The sequence below is a fragment of the Paroedura picta genome, chromosome 4 (assembly GCF_049243985.1).
Source record: "Paroedura picta isolate Pp20150507F chromosome 4, Ppicta_v3.0, whole genome shotgun sequence".
Taxonomy (NCBI): Eukaryota; Metazoa; Chordata; class Lepidosauria; order Squamata; family Gekkonidae; genus Paroedura; species Paroedura picta.
In genome coordinates, this window is record NC_135372.1 from 89038801 (window position 1) to 89057124 (window position 18324).

At 40.0% G+C, this 18324-nt stretch overlaps 1 protein-coding gene and 1 long non-coding RNA gene across 5 annotated transcripts in view; one reads left to right on the forward strand and one right to left on the reverse strand.

Annotated features, from left to right (window-relative positions):
- Positions 1 to 2495: 2495 nt before the first annotated feature.
- On the reverse strand, positions 2496 to 11555 carry LOC143835795 (uncharacterized). Of its 3 annotated transcripts, none has more exons than XR_013230348.1 (5): positions 11394 to 11555; positions 10287 to 10386; positions 7242 to 7401; positions 4351 to 4467; positions 2496 to 2604 (listed from the first exon to the last, which is right to left on the reverse strand). It is a non-coding gene; the product is annotated as an uncharacterized LOC143835795 (long non-coding RNA). The 3 variants fall into 3 exon arrangements; XR_013230349.1 differs by lacking the exon at positions 2496 to 2604 and adding an exon at positions 4058 to 4242; XR_013230350.1 differs by lacking the exon at positions 7242 to 7401.
- A 17-nt stretch (positions 11556 to 11572) lies between these two features.
- The window catches only part of ERI3 (ERI1 exoribonuclease family member 3), a 239578-nt gene continuing 232826 nt past the window's right edge, over positions 11573 to 18324 (forward strand). The window contains exon 1 of one of the 2 annotated variants that reach the window (XM_077334022.1): positions 11573 to 11669. The gene's annotated coding sequence lies outside the window, so the exon portion shown is untranslated. Of the gene's footprint in view, positions 11670 to 11837; positions 12381 to 18324 lie in introns of those variants that run through there. The other variant, XM_077334023.1, reaches the window with a different exon arrangement.

Sequence of the window (18324 nt, forward strand, 5' to 3'; positions counted from 1 at the left end):
AAAGGAACTAAAATCCAGTGCCAGTGTCTGTGTTCCGCCAAATAAAGAAGTGCACATGGGCCTAACAAAGTGTTCATAACCCTGGCCCCAGCCTGGTGGAATATGTTGCCAATGGAAACTCAGGCTCGGATGGAACTGTCAAAGTTTTGCAGAGCCTGCAAAATGGCACTATTCCACCAGGCTGAGACCAGGTGCAAGTAAATAAAATCAATCATCCCCCCTCCAGTTTCCCCACCAGAAACATTGGCCAGAGAGAGAGATGAAAACAAGGCCCAAGAAATGAATTCTAACTGGGAGCCCAAGGTATTGTTTTGTTTTTATTGTCTTACTGTTTTATCAGAATTTTCTATTAGTGACTGATATGTACTGCCCCGAGCCTCATTGGAGAGGGTGGTCTATAAATCAAATAAATAAATAAATAATAATAAACCAAATTTAAATATTTAGTCAAAGGAATCTCAGGGAGCACTGAACACCCTGTTGTCAAAAAGCAAGGCGATTGGAAGAAAGCTTAGATAGATGACTATCATAAAAATTGTATTAGAAATGAACTCAGGGTGATCAGGAAGGTAATTTACTAACATGTTTGACGCCATGGTGGGGAAAATATCTTTAATAACAATAGCAACAATAATACCATATATAGGCAAAGGTGAACCATCCTCATCCATGGAATGGTGTCCTTTAAGACTGCATCCTTATGTGCATAGATGCACATACCACTGTTGGAATACAACCTTAATGATATAGCTAAAATCCTGTAAATCTGAATCTGCTGAATTGACCTTACTTAATAATATATTGGGGTGTGTTGGGGTACACACACACATACAAATGGGTCACTACAGATGTTAGGATGTTTTAAGTTGCTACATTTTTGTTTATGGATAAAGTTTTGTTTCTGGGGGAAAAAGAGGGATGTGGTGTTCTGACAACTCCCTGTAATCCAGGTCAGTGTTTTAGACTACCCTGGTGTTGTGTTCTTGATGCTAGGTATCTAAAATGCTGGTTATCACCTTTAAGGCCATACACAGTCTAAGGGGCCGCCTCTCCACCTACACTCCTCAAAGAGCCTTGCGCTCTACTACTTCCAACGTCCTGGTGGTCCCTGGCCCTAAGGAAGCCCGCTTGACCTCAACCAGGGCCAGAACTTTCTCCATTCCGGCTCCCACCTGGTGGAACGAGCTCCCAGAGGAGATCAGGGCCTTGACAGAACCTAAACAGTTCCACAGGGCCTGCAAAAGGGAGCTCCTCCGCCAGGCATTTGGTTGAGTTCAAACCAAACCATTACTTCCAATTGGCCCCCAAGCCCCCCCCCCAATACGACTGACACTAATAGGCCTTACCCACTGGGTCCCAGTGGGTAAGTTGAGCTGAGGCTCAAGAGTTGAGCTGAGGCTCTTGCAATTTCTATTTCTAATGTTGTTGTTATGATCATGTTAAGTTATTGTTGTTATAATGTTATTACTGTTATCACCTGTTACTATATGTTATCTGTATCTTTTCCTGTTTCCTGTAAACCCCCCTGAGTCCTCAGGGAGGGCAGTAAATAAATAACAAAATAACAAAATAACAAAATAACAAAATAACAAAATAAATAAGGAGACAGTATGGTTTCAAATAGGAATACAGTTTAATAAGTCCAGTTCTTTCTCTGACTGGTTCTACAGTGAGTACAGCTTCCTTTCTCCCTGTTCCTGGCCACTCCATGTCTTGGAGTGAACTAGAGAAGTTTAAACATTGGCCTTGGATTAAAATAATATAGTTGCCAAAACACTAGGTGGGGGGAGTGTGTGAGTGTGTGATACAAAACAGCCTTCAGATATATAGAGCAGGGGTACCGGGCCACAAAGGCCTCGGTACCAGGCCACTGCCAGCCGCGCCTGCCTCTCCCCCCCCCCCACAGCGAGAAGCTCGCCAGGCCGTGAGCACTCATAGCCCGGCTAGCTTCTCGCTGCGAGGGGGGAAGAGGCAGGTGCAGCCGCCAGCATGCCGGCGGATGCAAACGTGCATGTGCGGAGCTGCCACGCATGCGCATTTGCGCCCCAGCAGACGCAAATACACATGCACGGCAGCTCTGCGCATGTGTGTTTGTGTGGAGCTGCCACACATGCGCTTTTGTGCCCTCCGACAGGGGTGCAAACGCGCATGCGCGACAGCTTCGTGTATGCGGTTCTGCGCATGCGTATTTGCGTGGCACTGCTGTGTGTGCCCACGCCTAGGCTGCTGGATCTCCCCCACCCCCAGAAGGTTGGGGACTGCTGGTATAGAGGTCATACATATAAGATAATGCCCTCTTGTCAAGGCGGCCCTGCCTCATTCTGAGAGAACTGTTCGCCTGTTTCAGACTCAAAACCTGGATCAAGACCCTGAGAATATCCTGGGTCAGAAGCAGTCAGCACACAGCAATCAAACACTATAAGCTAAGTAGGCTTTATTATAAAGACAAAGAGAAAGGTTTTGAACAGTACAGTCCCAGGGATGGTTCAAATAAAAACCACACAGCTAGCTTCCTAGATACCCTTTACTGAAGGTTCTTACAACATAGATGCTAAATTCTTGAAGTGCTGGCAAATTCTGTTCAAAATTGCTTAATTTTGAATCCTTTGGGAAAAAGAAAATAGAAATGTAAGAAATAAATACAAAATATAAACAGCATAAGTTAAAATAGATCTAATTTCAAAGTAACACAATAGAAGCAAACATAGGGTAACTGTAGGGCAGCTTTTTTCAACTAGGATTTCATTAAATTGTGGGTTTTCCTGAATGGGTAGGAGTTAATTTATATATATTGCTAAACATTTATTGGGTGAAATGACCATATACGGTCATGTCAATCTGGGCCCCCCACCCCACCCCCATGGCCAATGATGGGCCTGGAGGAGGAGGGAAGGGGAGGCTCCCCAGATGGGAATATACACAGCTATGCTTTCCAACCATATTCTGCATGATTGTCCCACTTCTGGAGTTTCTTGAAGCCTGAAGAATGTTTCAGGGGTTTCTCAACAGCAAAAAAGTTGCGAAAGGCCTATGACGTAAAGGTAAAGGTAAGAGGTAAAGAAAAGAGATCAATGGTCTATCATGATTGTCTACATTTATAGAAATTCTGGCCCCTGGTCTTCTGAACTTCTTCCACCAATGAGAATACTGCCCCCAGAAAGCTTTCTGGAAGATCAGCAAAATCCCCCCCCCACACACACACACACAGTTACTGCTGAAATCAGTAAATTAATTAATTTGTATTTATTTACTTATTTTTCTATGTATTACCTACTGCTCCCAGACTGGCTGGCTAATGATAGGCTACGATGTTTAAAACCCCACAGTATGATAAACACAAAATCCCAATCCCTTAATTAGCAGGGCAGTTGGACATCTGAGAAGTGGCCTTGAGTTGGCAAGTACATGCATTCAGAAAACTACGTTCTATTAGGTTTTCTTAAGAGGAAGTAGCAATTTCCACTAATTCCTACAGGGCTCCTCTGAGCCCCAGAAGTAAAATGGGCTGCCATGGGAGAAAGGAATCAGTGGGAATATAATTTTCTCTCCAGAAAACAGAAGTGCCCAGGTTTTTGGAACATGTTTAGATACAAACCAATGGTAGTAGCAATGTTGAGCTATGTGGGGCAAACCTTATTAGAATGGAATTTTAATTGTACTTTATCCTGCATTGTTGTGAGCTACCCTGGAATGTTTGGGTGAAGATGTGGGATAGAAGTTCCTATATCATCATCAATAAAAATAAAGAAAATTGTGTACTGGCTTGAACACCTAATTCCAACAGTTATCTATAATTGGCCAATAGTTTCAACCCACGTGCTTCTTTCCTTCTTAATAAATATTTTAATGAATCACTAATTAAAATATATATTAAAAGTTTTCACAAGACTCAAAGCATTAGCATGTTCTTGTGGTCCATTTGAGGCATTGACAACTCTTCATTAATCCTCTTCGTCCCAGCAGAGTGGTATTCAAAGATGTCACTCACAGATCACATTTGTCACACACTGAGTTTTTCTTGGGTATGAAAAACTTCCTGTGTAAAATGGTCTTCAGAGAGAATGAGAAGTCTGAACCTATCATTCAGCTACAACTTAGCAGCTAGTCTGGTTAAGGCAATCCTTTCAAGATTTTCTTCCTCCTGCTAGGGCCTGCCAGGAAGTGCCGATGATTTCTGTGTATCATTTACAGGTTTATCTGAGGTGACTTTCTGCTTATTGTGGTGAATAGCAGTATGTTACTCTGAATGCAAAGAGAAAGGCGTAAATAGCAGTGAAGAAAGAGGGTAATAAGAAAAATATTAAATTGCACATTGGAAATCCCAAGCGAATGACTATTGCAATAACTGACCTCCAATATAGTGCCATTTATTTTATACTATGGCAGGTTTATAGGTGCTTGTAGGGCTGCAGACGAACACCAATTTGCCGCTGCAGTTTGTTTTGATAACTGAAACTTTCAATAAATCTGTATTAAAATCAAACAGAAAAGTAAACAGACCCAAGTTGGTGGCATGAGGGATAAGGTAGCATATTACTACATTGGCTTATTCAGTCAGGGACATCTGTCTCTTAGTTCAGTCGCAGGTCACAATAGTGATGATTTTTAAAATCCAGGGGACATCCTTGGTTGGCAATCAGTTAGTAGAACTATGGAATGCAGCAGAGAAACCTTGTTGCTTTGTCAGCAATGGTACTTCATCAACAACACCCCCCTTTTCCTGGCAAGTTGTTTCTAAATCACAATGTGAGCAGCCAACGGATTAAATGATGAATCCAAATGGATTTAGTTCAGCTCCAAAAGCCTGGACTTTCTTCTGTAGGAAGTATCCTAGGAGCTGAAAAAGTAACCTCCCCCATCTTTTCAAGAATCACTTTCTGTAAATCTTATTGGCCTATCAGTGCTGATCTGGACTTCAGAATGGATACCAATTTTGTAAGGACTAACTCACAGTAATGGGAAATTAGCATCACCAGAGACAGAGAGCTCTTCCACCAAGTCTGTGATTGAGACCACCAGGAAGAACTGCTGGGCCTCCCTTCTGTCTTCCCCTTTTGGGGTTAGAAATTTTACATAATTTTAATCTAATCTATATATTATATTTTTTACATTTGAATGTTTTATTAATGTTTCTTATATTTATGTATGTTGACTGTTATCAAATATGTTGTTTACCACCCCAATAGAAACCACATAAACAAACAAACCAACAAGAGGAGGTACATTGGTTAATCCAGGGAGGGCTAGCATCCATTGCCAGAGGCCTCTATATTCTCCAATAGTTATATAAATCAGAAGTTAATTTTCTTGTACAACCTGACTCCTAGGGTGATCAGTCTTTTCCAAAGTCGATGGCCCATAGGACTAACTTTTTCAGAGTGCCCTCCTACAGCCTCATGTCTTTTAGAACCATTTGTTCTGGAGATATTATAAAGAGGCTTTGTATCTTTTTCATTTTTGGGTTAGGATTTTGTTAAGAATTATTCTCTATTTTGTATGTGTAACTTTGTAAACTACCTCGAGTATTTTAATGAATGCGAAGGCAACTTAGACTAATCTAAACTGTTTAAAGCCAATTTATTCTCCTTGCAACTACACCTTGATAAAATAATAGGGAGGTCTAACAGTGTCCTGAGTATCTCTACATGTTCTACTTCACATCATACTAGTTGGCTATCCCTGAAATAAAGGACATAGTACATAATTGTCCACAAATATGCATGATCAGGGCTGTCCCTGATGTGATGTTACATTACTTGCACTTCATAGAATCATTGAGTTGGAAGGGGCCATTCAGGCCATCTAGTCCAACCCCCTGCCCAACGCAGGATCAGCCCAAAGCATCCTAAAGCATCCAAGAAAAGTGTGTATCCAACCTTTGCTTGAAGACTGCCAGTGAGGGTGAGTTCACCACCTCCTTAGGCAGCCTATTCCACTGCTGAACTACTCTGACTGTGAAAAACTTTTTCCTGATATCTAGCCTATATCGTTGTACTTGTAGTTTAAACCCATTACTGCGCGTCCTTTCCTCTGCAGCCAACGGGAACAGCATCCTGCCCTCCTCCAAGTGACAACCTTTCAAATACTTAGAGAGGGCTATCATGTCCCCTCTCAACCTCCTTTTCTCCAGTCTGAACATTCCCAAGTCCCTCAACCTATCTTCATAGGGCTTGGTCCCTTGGCCCCAGATCATCCTCGTCGCTCTCCTCTGTACCCTTTCAATTTTATCTATGTCCTTGAAGTGAGGCCTCCAGAACTGCACACAGTACTCCAAGTGTGGTCTGACCAGTGCTGTATACAATGGGACTATGACATCTTGTGATTTTGATGTGATGCCCCTGTTGATACAGCCCAAAATGGCATTTGCCTTTTTTATCGCTGCATCATACTGCCTGCTCATGTTTAGCTTACAATCCACAAGTACCCCAAGGTCTCGTTCACATACAGTGTTACCTAGAAGCGTATCCCCCATCCAGTAGGCATGCTTTTCATTTTTCTGACCCAGATGCAGAACTTTACACTTATCTTTATTAAACTGCATCTTATTCTCATTTGCCCATTTTTCCATTGTGTTCAGATCTCGTTGAACTCTGTCTCTATCTTCTGGACTATTTGCCAGTCCTCCCAATTTGGTGTAATCTGCAAACTTGATGAGTAGTCCCTCCACCCCCTCATCTAGATCATTAATAAATATGTTAAAAAGTACCAGACCGAGCCCTGAGGTACCCCGCTACTCACCTCTCTCCAGTCTGATGAAACACCATTGACAACAACTCTTTGAATGCGGTTCTTTAACCAATTCCCTATCCACCTAACTATCTGAAAATCCAGATTACAATCCTTCAATTTATCCATCAGAAAATCATGGGGAACCTTATCAAAAGCTTTACTAAAATCCAAGTAAACGACATCAACCGAATTTCCACGATCCAGCAAACTTGTTACTTGGTCAAAAAAGGAAACCAGGTTGGTCTGACAGGACCTGTTGGAGACAAATCCATGCTGACTTCCTTGGATCACCAAATTGTCCTCCAGATGTTTGCAGATCACTCCCTTTAATATCTGCTCCATTATCTTCCCCACAACAGAGGTCAGACTCACTGGCCTGTAGTTTCCCGGGTCATCCTTCCCCCCTTTTTTGAAGATCGGAATAACGTTTGCTTTGGAAATAACTTTGAAAAACTCTATTAGAAAGAAGTATATGGGAATAATTTTAGTCAAATTTGGAATATATAACTTACAAATAAGTTCTTGTTAGCTTTTCCTAACACTCTTGTTTGACTTCCTTTTTCTTCCTTTCTCCCTGGAGATGGCAATTGTGTCTTGAGACTTCCATTCCCACAACCGTACGCAATTAATTGCATTTAATGCATTTGACGTAAATGAATCTCCATAGCATACCTGTTTAGTTTTATAACCAACCATGGAGAGATTAGGAAAACAAAGAGAATTAGAAAGCTCCATGACTTTATCTTGTTTGTACTAGGGAGACTCTTGTATCCCTGAGCCTGAATCCACTGAAAAAGAGTTTTGGCACAATGAAAACCCCAACATATATTTTGAGAACATAGTACAAGTCCAACCTGGTTTTAAAATCATATGACTGGGCAGCTCAAATCCAGCTGTAAGTAATTATCACAAATTGTAACTATTTGGATCTAAAATCAGTAACTTCCAATAACTCATATGAACACTTACATAGTAGATCTGTGGCCTGCCTAGGGAGCTATCCATGTAAATGCAGGATAGGGTTGCCAACTTCCAGGTAGGCCCTGCAGATCTCCCAGAATTACAACTGATTTCCAGACTACAAATTTCAGTTCAATTGGAAAAATTGCAGCTTTAGAGCATGAACTGTGTAGCATTATACTCTACTGAATTTCCTCTCCTCCCCAAACTCTGTTCCCTGAAGGTTCCACCTCCAAATCTTTAGGAATTCCCAATTTGGAAATTGGCAACTCCACTCTACATCCTGTTTCTTATATGTATTAGCTAATTCAGTGCCTCACATAATGTATGTATAACTGCAGCAACTTTCAAACCATCACATTAATTGATCACATGAATAAAGTTTTGTTAATACTCCTACAACACAGATTGTTAGCATATATTGAATGAGAAATGCCAGATATTCAAGCAGGATTCAGAAAAGGAAGAATCATAGAATCATAGAGATGGAGGGGGCCATGCAGCCCAACTAGTCCAACCCCCTGCTTAAGACAGGATCAGCCCAAAGCATCCAAGAAAAGTGTGTATCCAACCTTTGCTTGAAGACTGCCAGTGAGGGGGAGCTCACCACCTCCTTAGGCAGCCTATTCCACTGCTGAACTACTCTGACTGTGAAATTTTTTTCCTGATATCTAAAAGTAAAAATAAAGATGTCTAACATGCCATAAACAGACCATATCCATTTCCCTCTCAATGTTTGTCCTTTTTCTTGAAGACAGCAGCAAATTGGCCTTGGGTTTTATTCAAGATGTTTTGTATCTATATTTTGAAATTGCTTTCATCTCACCAGCTTTGCTTTATTAGTATACTCTCATGTCAACTTTACTCTTGAGACATTAATGTAAACGCCACATCACCTTGTGAGATATATAACCAATAGATCCATTGTGAACCCAAGAATGAGTTGAAAGTGGCATAAAAAACATGTTATGGGGGCAGCTCAAACCCAACCTGATGTCAAATTAAAAAAAAATCATAGTTTAAGGGGCCCTTCTAACTGGACCATATGTTAGACTCAGATCTGAGTTGACTTTTAATACAGAAGAATGGTAGCTATTTAAACTTTGTTACAGAGTTGAAGCCACAACTTCATTATATATTTATTTATTACATTTATATCCTACATTTCTTCCCTTATGGAACCCACTATAGTAGGCACAGGGTTCGTAAGAGCTCTATCATCTGGGCACTGATCAAACTCAGATCTGCATAGCTTTAGAACTGTTGCTGTATTCTGTGCTTTCCAACCATAACATACGATCCTTTTGAGGGCAATTCTAAGAAGATCTATTCAGAAGTAAGCCCATTTTTATTCAATGGGACACACTTGCAGGAAAGTTTCTTTAGGTTTGCAACATGAGGTTCTTAATCTCCAAACAATTAAAAGGTGAAGAGATAAGAGGCTGTAATTGAAGAATTATAGAATCATAGAGTTGGAAGGGACCATACAGGCCATCTAGTCCAACCCCCTGCTCAACATAGGATCAGTGTATGTCTCTATTATGTCTGCTCTTGGCAGTCAATACAAAGAGAAGATGAACTGATTTGCTGTGCATTCTTTCCGTGTGTAACAAATTTTCTAAAAAATATAACAGCTTTTCTAAAAAATATTATCTAGCACAAAAACAAGCATATAGTGTCTTATATGAGTGTGGTTGAGAGCTCCAGAATTCCCAAACAAAACTTTTACAACAAAAAGAAAGTGAATGCAGAAAAACAAGGGCACAGCATTAATATGGAAAAATGGGGAACACATTCATGTAATTAGATACTGAGGGGGAGGACAAAAGATACTGGAGGAAGGCCTAGAGAGTGCAGCTAATACAGTTGCTTAACTGTAAGTCTCTGTGTGTTCCTCTGGGTTTACTCTCATGTAATTGTACAGGATAAAAAGTAACAAAGCAGCCATTTTTTCCTAGTGTGAAATTTCCATAGAGGGAAAATTCATATTTTCTGTTGTGTGGAGCCTGCTTTTAGAACCTGTATGGGGTAATTCACCCTGCCTGATAAGTGATTATTGAAGAACTCAGTTAAACTATGGCTGGGTGAGATTTTAGTTGCTAGGAGGTCTTTGGCAGAGACATTCTAAGGAACTGTTAACAATTTCTTCTAATATAGGGTTGCTACCTTTTCTTGGCATGACTCGTTAACAACTTTTTCCTGGATGTGTGACTCTATATGAATCTTTGTTATTCCATGACCCCCTCTGCCTCCAAGTGTCTTTTTCTATTGTTCTCTAGTTTTTTACCTTCCATACAAGAGGTGTTATGTAGGCCACAGCTGGACCCAGTGATTTGCATGACTCAGAGGTCCTGAGTTCCCAACATTCTACAACTAATTGCTGTCTTCAGTATATATGTAGAATCCATGGCAATGCCAACTATATGGTGGCTTATACTGTTTTATCCTAACTTAATTGAAGGCTGCTTGTCTGTTCCTCTTCAGCTCCTTACAAATTGAAGGAACACTATTGCACTGGAATAAGTCAAGTGCAGTAGGTAGCTAGAAAGTCAGCATTAACAACTGCCAGTCTGAACCAGCAGGCAGAGGTATCTTACCCTGTACAATTTTCCCAACTGCAGTCTGTTCTCCTTGCTTCATTTGGTAATGGAGTTGAAATTGGGAAAAACCTAGAGGAGGAACACAGATCTTCTCCCTCTATTAGAAGCAATAAAGTAAAAAATTCTGCTAGTCACATATAATTTGAGGTGGCAAAGAACTGGAAAAGCATGAACAAAAAGCTGCTGGAGCAACAAGTCTAATTAATATATTTTGTTTTTGTAAGCAGTTACAAGTTTTCTAAGTGGAGTCTTCATTATGAAGGTTAAAGTAATGATGTAAGCAAGTCAGCTCTTCTGTGGTTCTTATTTACAAATGCCAGCTGTTGTTTGTATACTCCTAGATTTGTCTGTACACTGGTAAGACTTGGAACAAATGAGTTTAAAACTGTATGGGAGGGTAGTATAAAAATCTAATAATAAATAAATAAAATAGGCTGCTCTGATACATATCCAGTAGCTAGTTTGGCCAGGTCTAAATTTGAGGCTAACATCACCATGAGATGGAGATGATACCACTTTTTGCAACTATGCCTATGCATTTCTCAAACAGGTGTCTTCACCAAACAAAGCACGGAGACTCTTAAAATACCACAGAAGATTGAAAAACTCATCTAAAACTTGTATTAGTGCAATAACAACAAGCATCACCTCAGGCTTGTCTGAACTTTGTTTAAGTTTGCTTTGAGCGTTTTGACCAAATGGACAGTGACTTAAATTATTTTATGCACATCTTTATACAACATTTTAAGTATAATGTTTTTGGAACAAAAATATGAATCAATCAAAACTGAAAATGTAAGGCAAACGCATAGATTTCAGCAGGGATAACTAACTTTTCATAATTATAAAATTATCTTAAAATTCTTAGATGTAGGTAAGTTCCACGAAGTTTAGTTGAACTTTTCACCAAATAGGATTTTTATGCTTGCCAGTTTTAAGCAAACAAGTTGGTCTACAGTTTTATACTCAACATGTTATTGGAATACTCTCACTCAACCCTGTTTGGGATGGTAAAGTAAATCCCGCAATTTACTGGAAAAGCCAATTCTAAATATTAAGGCACATGCTGACATGAAAATAGCTATTTTAAGGAAGGTGTTATACCATGCCATCAGTCTGCATTCCTTGAATGTATCCCTTCTCGGCTTCCGTGAGAGAAAACCGAACTCTAAAGTGCCCCCTCAAAGAGAAATGCGCGCCTCCGCCTCACAGGAGTGAAAACTACATTTCCTATAATGCCATAGCGGCAAATGCCGCGCGGTAGATTTACGACACGCATGTCCAAATCTAGGAAATCCAGCCCCTAGGGCGGGAGCTGCGGCTCTGATTGGTCTGTACGGCTGTCGCTTACCGTGAGTTCGCGGGTCAGAGGGCGCCAAGGTGAGTGGTAGCTGTTGGGGACTCGTGGTGCTGAGGGATGGGGTGGCCGGGACTGTCCTGGGGGGCGAGGGTCTTGGGGGGATGCTAATAGGGGTGTGTCGGATGTGCGAGGAGGGGAGGGTTGTGCCGGATGGGCGTCCTTAGGCCGGGCTGGGGCCTAAGGCCAGGGCTGGGGGCGCGGTACAGGATGTATTGGGGGATGGAGCTCGGCCTGGAGCGATGAGCTGCAGGATCGGAGCCGGATTGGGGATGTGAGGGAGCTTGTATCCCAGACAGTGATGGCGGGGGCGCCAGGGTGCATGGGGAGAGCGGATTTAGTAAGGCCAGCATAAGGGATACCTTGAAACAGAATGGAAAAGCTCAGTAAGGCCCTCTTGCCAAAATGTATTGATCTTGCAGGGCGTGCGCTCGCACGGTGTATGTTCCTGGGAGAACTCGGGGAGTTGCTGGTGTAGGTGATACATTTGCTGCAAGATACTCTTGGCCGTAAGGTCCCTGTTGCTTTGGACACAGTTGTGTCACAACTGGTACATGAAGTTAGGTTAAATGGGTTATGGATAGCTGCTAGGATAGTCAGAAAATCTTTTTTGTTTTCTTGAGAGAGTGGGGTGTCTAGGGACGGGTAAATGAGGAGGAATTGCAGTAATATAGGTGCAGGGAGGGGAAGTTGATGGTGTACATAGGGAGTGGAAGTATCCAAGAGTTGCAGATGTAAGTAAAGCCTTGGAATTGGAAAGCATTTGCAGTGTTGGCCATCCACTCCACATACTAACAATATGTCTGAAATTGGTTATTTGGGAATAGAAAAGTGTACCTGTGTCAAGAAATAGGATATATAGAACTTGGCTTATTTTTTTAAAGGAAAAATATGTTTTGTTAGGAAATGCAAGGATGTGGCTGCTGCTGGTACTTGGGCTACAATTAATTTAATTAAACTGAAGTTATTTTTGAGGAAATGTTCTTAGGATCCCATTGTATATATTTGCCCCCATGTTATGTATGTCCCTTTAGTGGAGTGGGGGAACTACAACCAAAAATTATTCTGGCAAGGCAATGATCATGCCCACTCTCAGATAATGTGTTAGTGATAGAATCTAAAAGGTCTGGTGCACTATTTCCTTATTTAAACTAGTACAAGCCAAGGGAAATCTAGATAAAAGTAAAATGATGTTTATGTTTGGTTAAATGTCAAAATAGGTTGGGATCAGACTTATCAAACGATCTGGGTATATTCAGTTAGCGCCAGGATGTTTTCTGTAAAAATTAAGAGTTAGAGTATGCTTTGAAACAAGGTAGGTACCCCCATGTAAAATCATAAGCAATCTATTAGTTCTGGAGAGTGAAAGATAAAAATCTGATCATGCTGTCCATCCAAGAACACAATCTGACCCCTTTTATTCAGGGAAATATCTATCTGAATGTATACTTTCAGAATATGTTCAGTTTACACTAAAGAAGATTTCTGCCCAAAAATTCAGCAGTGGGAAAGTTCCAGGTATTATTTTCTTTAGGGACTAATTTCATAATAGGTAATTGCTTATAATTTTGCTTTGTGCATTTTGCAGATCTAGAACAAACCACCAAGAGAGATTACATTGAAGTAGAATATTCTCATCATGTGCAATGATGTCAGAAAGAAAGATATCATTGTCATTGCTGACTTTACTGAGACTTTTCCACTGTTAAGATAGTCTTTTTTTCTTTTTCTTTTTTCTTTTTTTTGGTATAAGGTGTTAACAAGAGAGATATCAGCGGCTTGTAACTGTTACTGAAAGCTACATGTCAAAAAGTTTTGGCTACCTTTACAGGTATCTTTGCCAAAGGACATGCGATGTATGGAGATAGTGCACTTTAATCATTAGTGAAGCAAAATATCATGAAAAGTATGTTGTTCAGAAGTTTGAAAGTCAGGTATAAACTGACCTGTGAGATTTGGTATTGTACCATTTAGTTCAAAATTGATCAGGATATCATGGAATGATCCTGATATGGAAAAAATTCTGTCTTTTTTGATGTGGGAGGGGAGAACACTTGGTATTATTATTGACTTATGACATTAGACCCACTGTTCACAGCCTTGTACAACTCCAGCATGATATACTGCTTGATACACTACATCTTGGTATATTGCTTATCTCAACAGATTGGGTTGTCTTAAGAGTCAAGGGATAAAAATGTTACGTACGTTTTCTTATATGTGTAAGAGGTTTATGGCAAGATTAATGCAATACATGTAGGACACATATATAGTAGAGTATCAACTTCTTTTAGGGTAGCATATTTATTTTATTTTTTATTTATTTTATAAGAGCCTCTTGTAGCTCAGAGTGGTAAGGCAGCAGAAATGCAGTCTGAAAGCTCTGCCCATGAGGCTGGGTGTTCGATCCCAGCAGCCAGCTCAAAGTTGACTCAGCCTTCCATCCTTCTGAGGTCGGTAAAATGAGTACCCAGCTTGCTGTGGGGTGAACGGTAATGACTGGGGAAGGCACTGGCAAACCATCCCGTATTGAGTCTGCCATGAAAATGCTAGAGGGCATCACCCCAAGGGTCAGACATGACTTGGTGCTTGCACAGGGGATACCTTTACCTTATTTATTTATTTATATTCATATTTACATATCTTGTAAAGGTTGTTTCTGTTGTTGAATATGTGTGATATGGGAATACAGGATGAAGAAAAGGTATCAACAGGACACATTTGTCCCTGGAAGAAGACATTAGTGATCCAGTTAAAGATGCTGTACCATCATTGGTTTCTCTGATAGGATGAGAGGCCACTGTTTGGCAAAGAGACCTTTTTAGGAAATTACAGAAATGCATACATGCATCCTGCAAATACTTTACCAGTTCTGTCATAACATCATGTAAAGTTTGATTAATTTTGAATTAGATATTGATATCCTCATTTTGCAGGTCAGCCAGTTTGAAGTTTTATGCTCAATCTTCCGGGGTTTTTTGCAATCATTTTGCACACTTTATAGTACTTTGCCAATGATGAACACTGTATTCATCATCTTAGCGTCCCTTTGGCTTCAGCAAAGTATTATATTCTGCAAATGTAACCCAATTTTTGGTATGTAGCTTTCATATTTAATTGTACAAGTGGTTGATGGGTTAATTGCTGACATGGTATACTAGCAAGTTTATAAAAACTATACAGAACTAACAGCACATAAGACCAAACACGTTTCGACCCTACTGTGTCTTCCTCAGTGGGTCAGAACACTGGTATCACATGTGCATCAGAAAAAAAGATACACTCAGCACAGAATTATATAATAGCGAAGAGTGGTGACCTTAGGCATATATCATAGGAGGTGGTCTCCCAAAAGGATAAAATTTACATATATTGGTTGGAGCCATAATTTACAGATCCCATTCAACCACTCAGAGTTTAATATAGATATTTTATATAGAGTGTATTATCACAGTTCTGACCACTGAGGAAGACCCAGTAGAGTCAAAATGCTTTGGTCTTATGTGCTTTAGTTCTGTATAGTTTTTATGAAGTTTTTATTCTGTTTTTAATTGTGCACTATAATAAATAATCAACAAGTTTTACTTTATTTTATTGTACAGCTCAACTTCTGAGTTCCTACCTGTTAAGGTTGGGTTGTGTTCCTTTTTTGGTTTTGCATGGTATTAGCAACCCACATCATCGGTGGCAGTAACAGGGACTTAGTCGGGTCAGCACTGACAGCATATTAATGCTTTGTTTTTGACATCTTCTCAAGTAAAGTTGACTCTTGTACATCCTGCTTAGGGGTTTGTTTCAAATTTGCTGCTTTAAAGCAAACTTATTAGCCATTATCCATTAAGGTAAACGTTACCATTGGTTTTCACAGAGATACCCAGGTTCTCCTCCAGATCCTCCTGCTGCTGAATGATTGGACAATGAGTTGAATGTACCTTGAAAAATTAAATAGATGATAAATATTTCCCTATGTATGTACTATATGGGTAATTATGTGTATGTAGAAAATGGTTTTGCATTCTGAATTATATATTTTTAATAAAGCTAAAGTGACTAAATTATGCTCTTGGATAGTTAGTATTTCTGTGTTTGCATATTCTACTTGCTAGGATTAATTTGACTTATTTGTTGGCTTGCCTGAGATTTTTCATAGTTGCACTTTCCTGATTTCAAAATACATCCTGATTTTTTAAGGCAGAAACCTTGCTTAGTACAAACTAAGTACACCCTGAACGTCAAGATAGGATCAGATTATCTTGATTCATAACCAGTTATTTTTTCTGCTTAGGTAATGAGAGTAGACCCATGGGGAGAAGGATTTGGGCCACCCACTTTTTGGACTCTCTAACTAACACATCTGAAAACAAAGGGCATGTTGGTTGTCAGCAGTGATATTTATCACATTTCTTTTTGTTCTTCTACACCACTGCATTGGTAATATTTCCATTTATAAGATTAGGAAAGTTAAAATATAAATATATTGATATATGTTAGCACAATGCCTAGGTTGTCAAACTAAATATATGGTAGAGTTTTTTTTCTGATATGAACGTTTATTTATCTATTCTTGGTGGTGACTATCCCAGCCAACATCAGAATCTTTGTTAATTGATTTCAGCTTTTTAGGAAATGTCCTTTGAATATAATATCAAGGCTTTTGTGGAATGGATTTGGATTTATCATTATGAAAACTACTGTGGAGGAGGATGAAGTAGGTGACTTTTAACAATGGAATTTCACAGATCAGGCATCTTGTGATGGAAACATTTGGAACTGTAGTGATAAAGATTCATCCTATGGTCTGCATCCTACGCAAAGGCCCTGGCACCGGGCCGCGGCTCCCTCTCCCCGCCCCTCCCGCAGTAAGAAACTTCCCAGGCCGCAAGCTTGCAGCCCGGCAAGCTTCTTACTGTGGGAGGGGGGGAGAGGGAAGCAGGCCCCGCATGCACCATGTGCGTTTTCGGCCACGCATGTGCGTTGCACATTTTTGGCCGCGCATGAGCGGCATGCGCGGCCGGACAATCGCTCTCCCTGCTGCTGCCGGTCCCCAGCCTGGAAAAGGTTGGGGTCCACTAACGTAAGTGATATAAGTGTTCTGAATTTAATGCATAGAGATAAATCTGTACTATTTGTTGTAAGACTTTTACTTCCCACCTCTATCATGAATTTTGATTTAGGTATCTCAACAAACCTGTTGAGTGTTGCCAGACTTGTGTGTTATTTCTAATGCTCTGGGGCAGGGGTAGTCAACCTGTGGTCCTCCAGATGTCCATGGACTACAATTCCCATGAGCCCCTGCCAGCAGGGGAATTGCTGGCAGGGCCTCTTGGGAATTGTAGTCCATGGACATCTGGAGGACCACAGGTTGACTCCCCTGCTCTAGGGGGTTTCAGAATTTTTACATTAGTTTGTGCGCTAAAGACCTTTTGTATGGTTCAGAGGATTCTGGATAATGTTATAAGTTCACAGGGGGTTCTGGCTAAACCTATAAAGCCTGACTGTATTCCATAAGAATATATTGCAGAATGTGCCCAACTCATGAAACATTGTTGAAAATAGGTGAGTTGGGCTTCAAGCAATTTTGTCTGCTATTGCTGATCTTGGCATTGAGGAATTTGTCCAGCAAGGAACATCTTGAGGAACTTGTGATCTAGTTTCTGCCCTTGAGATTCCCTGGAGGACATATTCTGTTCTTCAGGATCTATTCTGAAAGCTGCACATGGAGAATGTGAAGATAAATAATCTGTGAAGTTTCTAAAAATTGTGAACATTATGGTACATTTCCAGTTTTGTATTTTTCTTTTTAGAAGCGTTTTTAGTATTTTTAGTGATATAGAGATCCAAGACACTTGTATATTAATCTGGCATGTGAGATCTTATGCATAGGTTGTTTAAAAATAATCCACACAATAAAAGTAGTTAACCAGAAGAATGGTTAAATCTGTTGACTTCAGATATTCTCCAAAAAGTTCTGAATATTAGACTGTTCTTTAAAAAAGCTTTTCCCCCCAACTCATAAATTATTATGTGGAACACCTGCATTGCTGCACAGTTCTCAAAGGGGCTTCTTTATTGGTTTATAATGGGTCATGTCTACATTTTTTGTGCGTGAGATGTTTCATAAATGTCATACTTTAACCAATGTAGTTCATTCTTTCAAAAAAGACTACAACAGTGTTTAGGACTAGAGTCCAAAATCTGCTTTGTTGAAAATAAATAATGTGGCCAACTATTATTTAAGAAACCTCCTAGTAAACTGTGCAAATATTTTGATAGTGCAGATTCTATTCCCTTTGTTTATTTGTTCCCCTCCTCTTTTTGTATCAGTGACACTGACTGTGCCATGCTAACCTTCTAAATTCATTGATGCTTAGGATTGTATGAATTTCTATGCTTGTTTCTTGAGACAGCAATGTGTACCTTAATTTTGGCTGTATGAATGATGTTATATATGTAACTTATTCAGTGTAGAAATTCTTGTCTCTGTTAAGATATAAAGTGGATGTGTAAAATGATAAAGATTCATTTACCATTTAATTGTTCTAAAGTATGGGAAACTGGCAAAGGATGACTTGTGTATGCCAATATCTTCTGTTCCTGTGGAATGTGTATTTCAAATGATGGCCATACTACTAATTGGTTGCATACAGTACTGATACTTTATATTAATGTTATTAATAA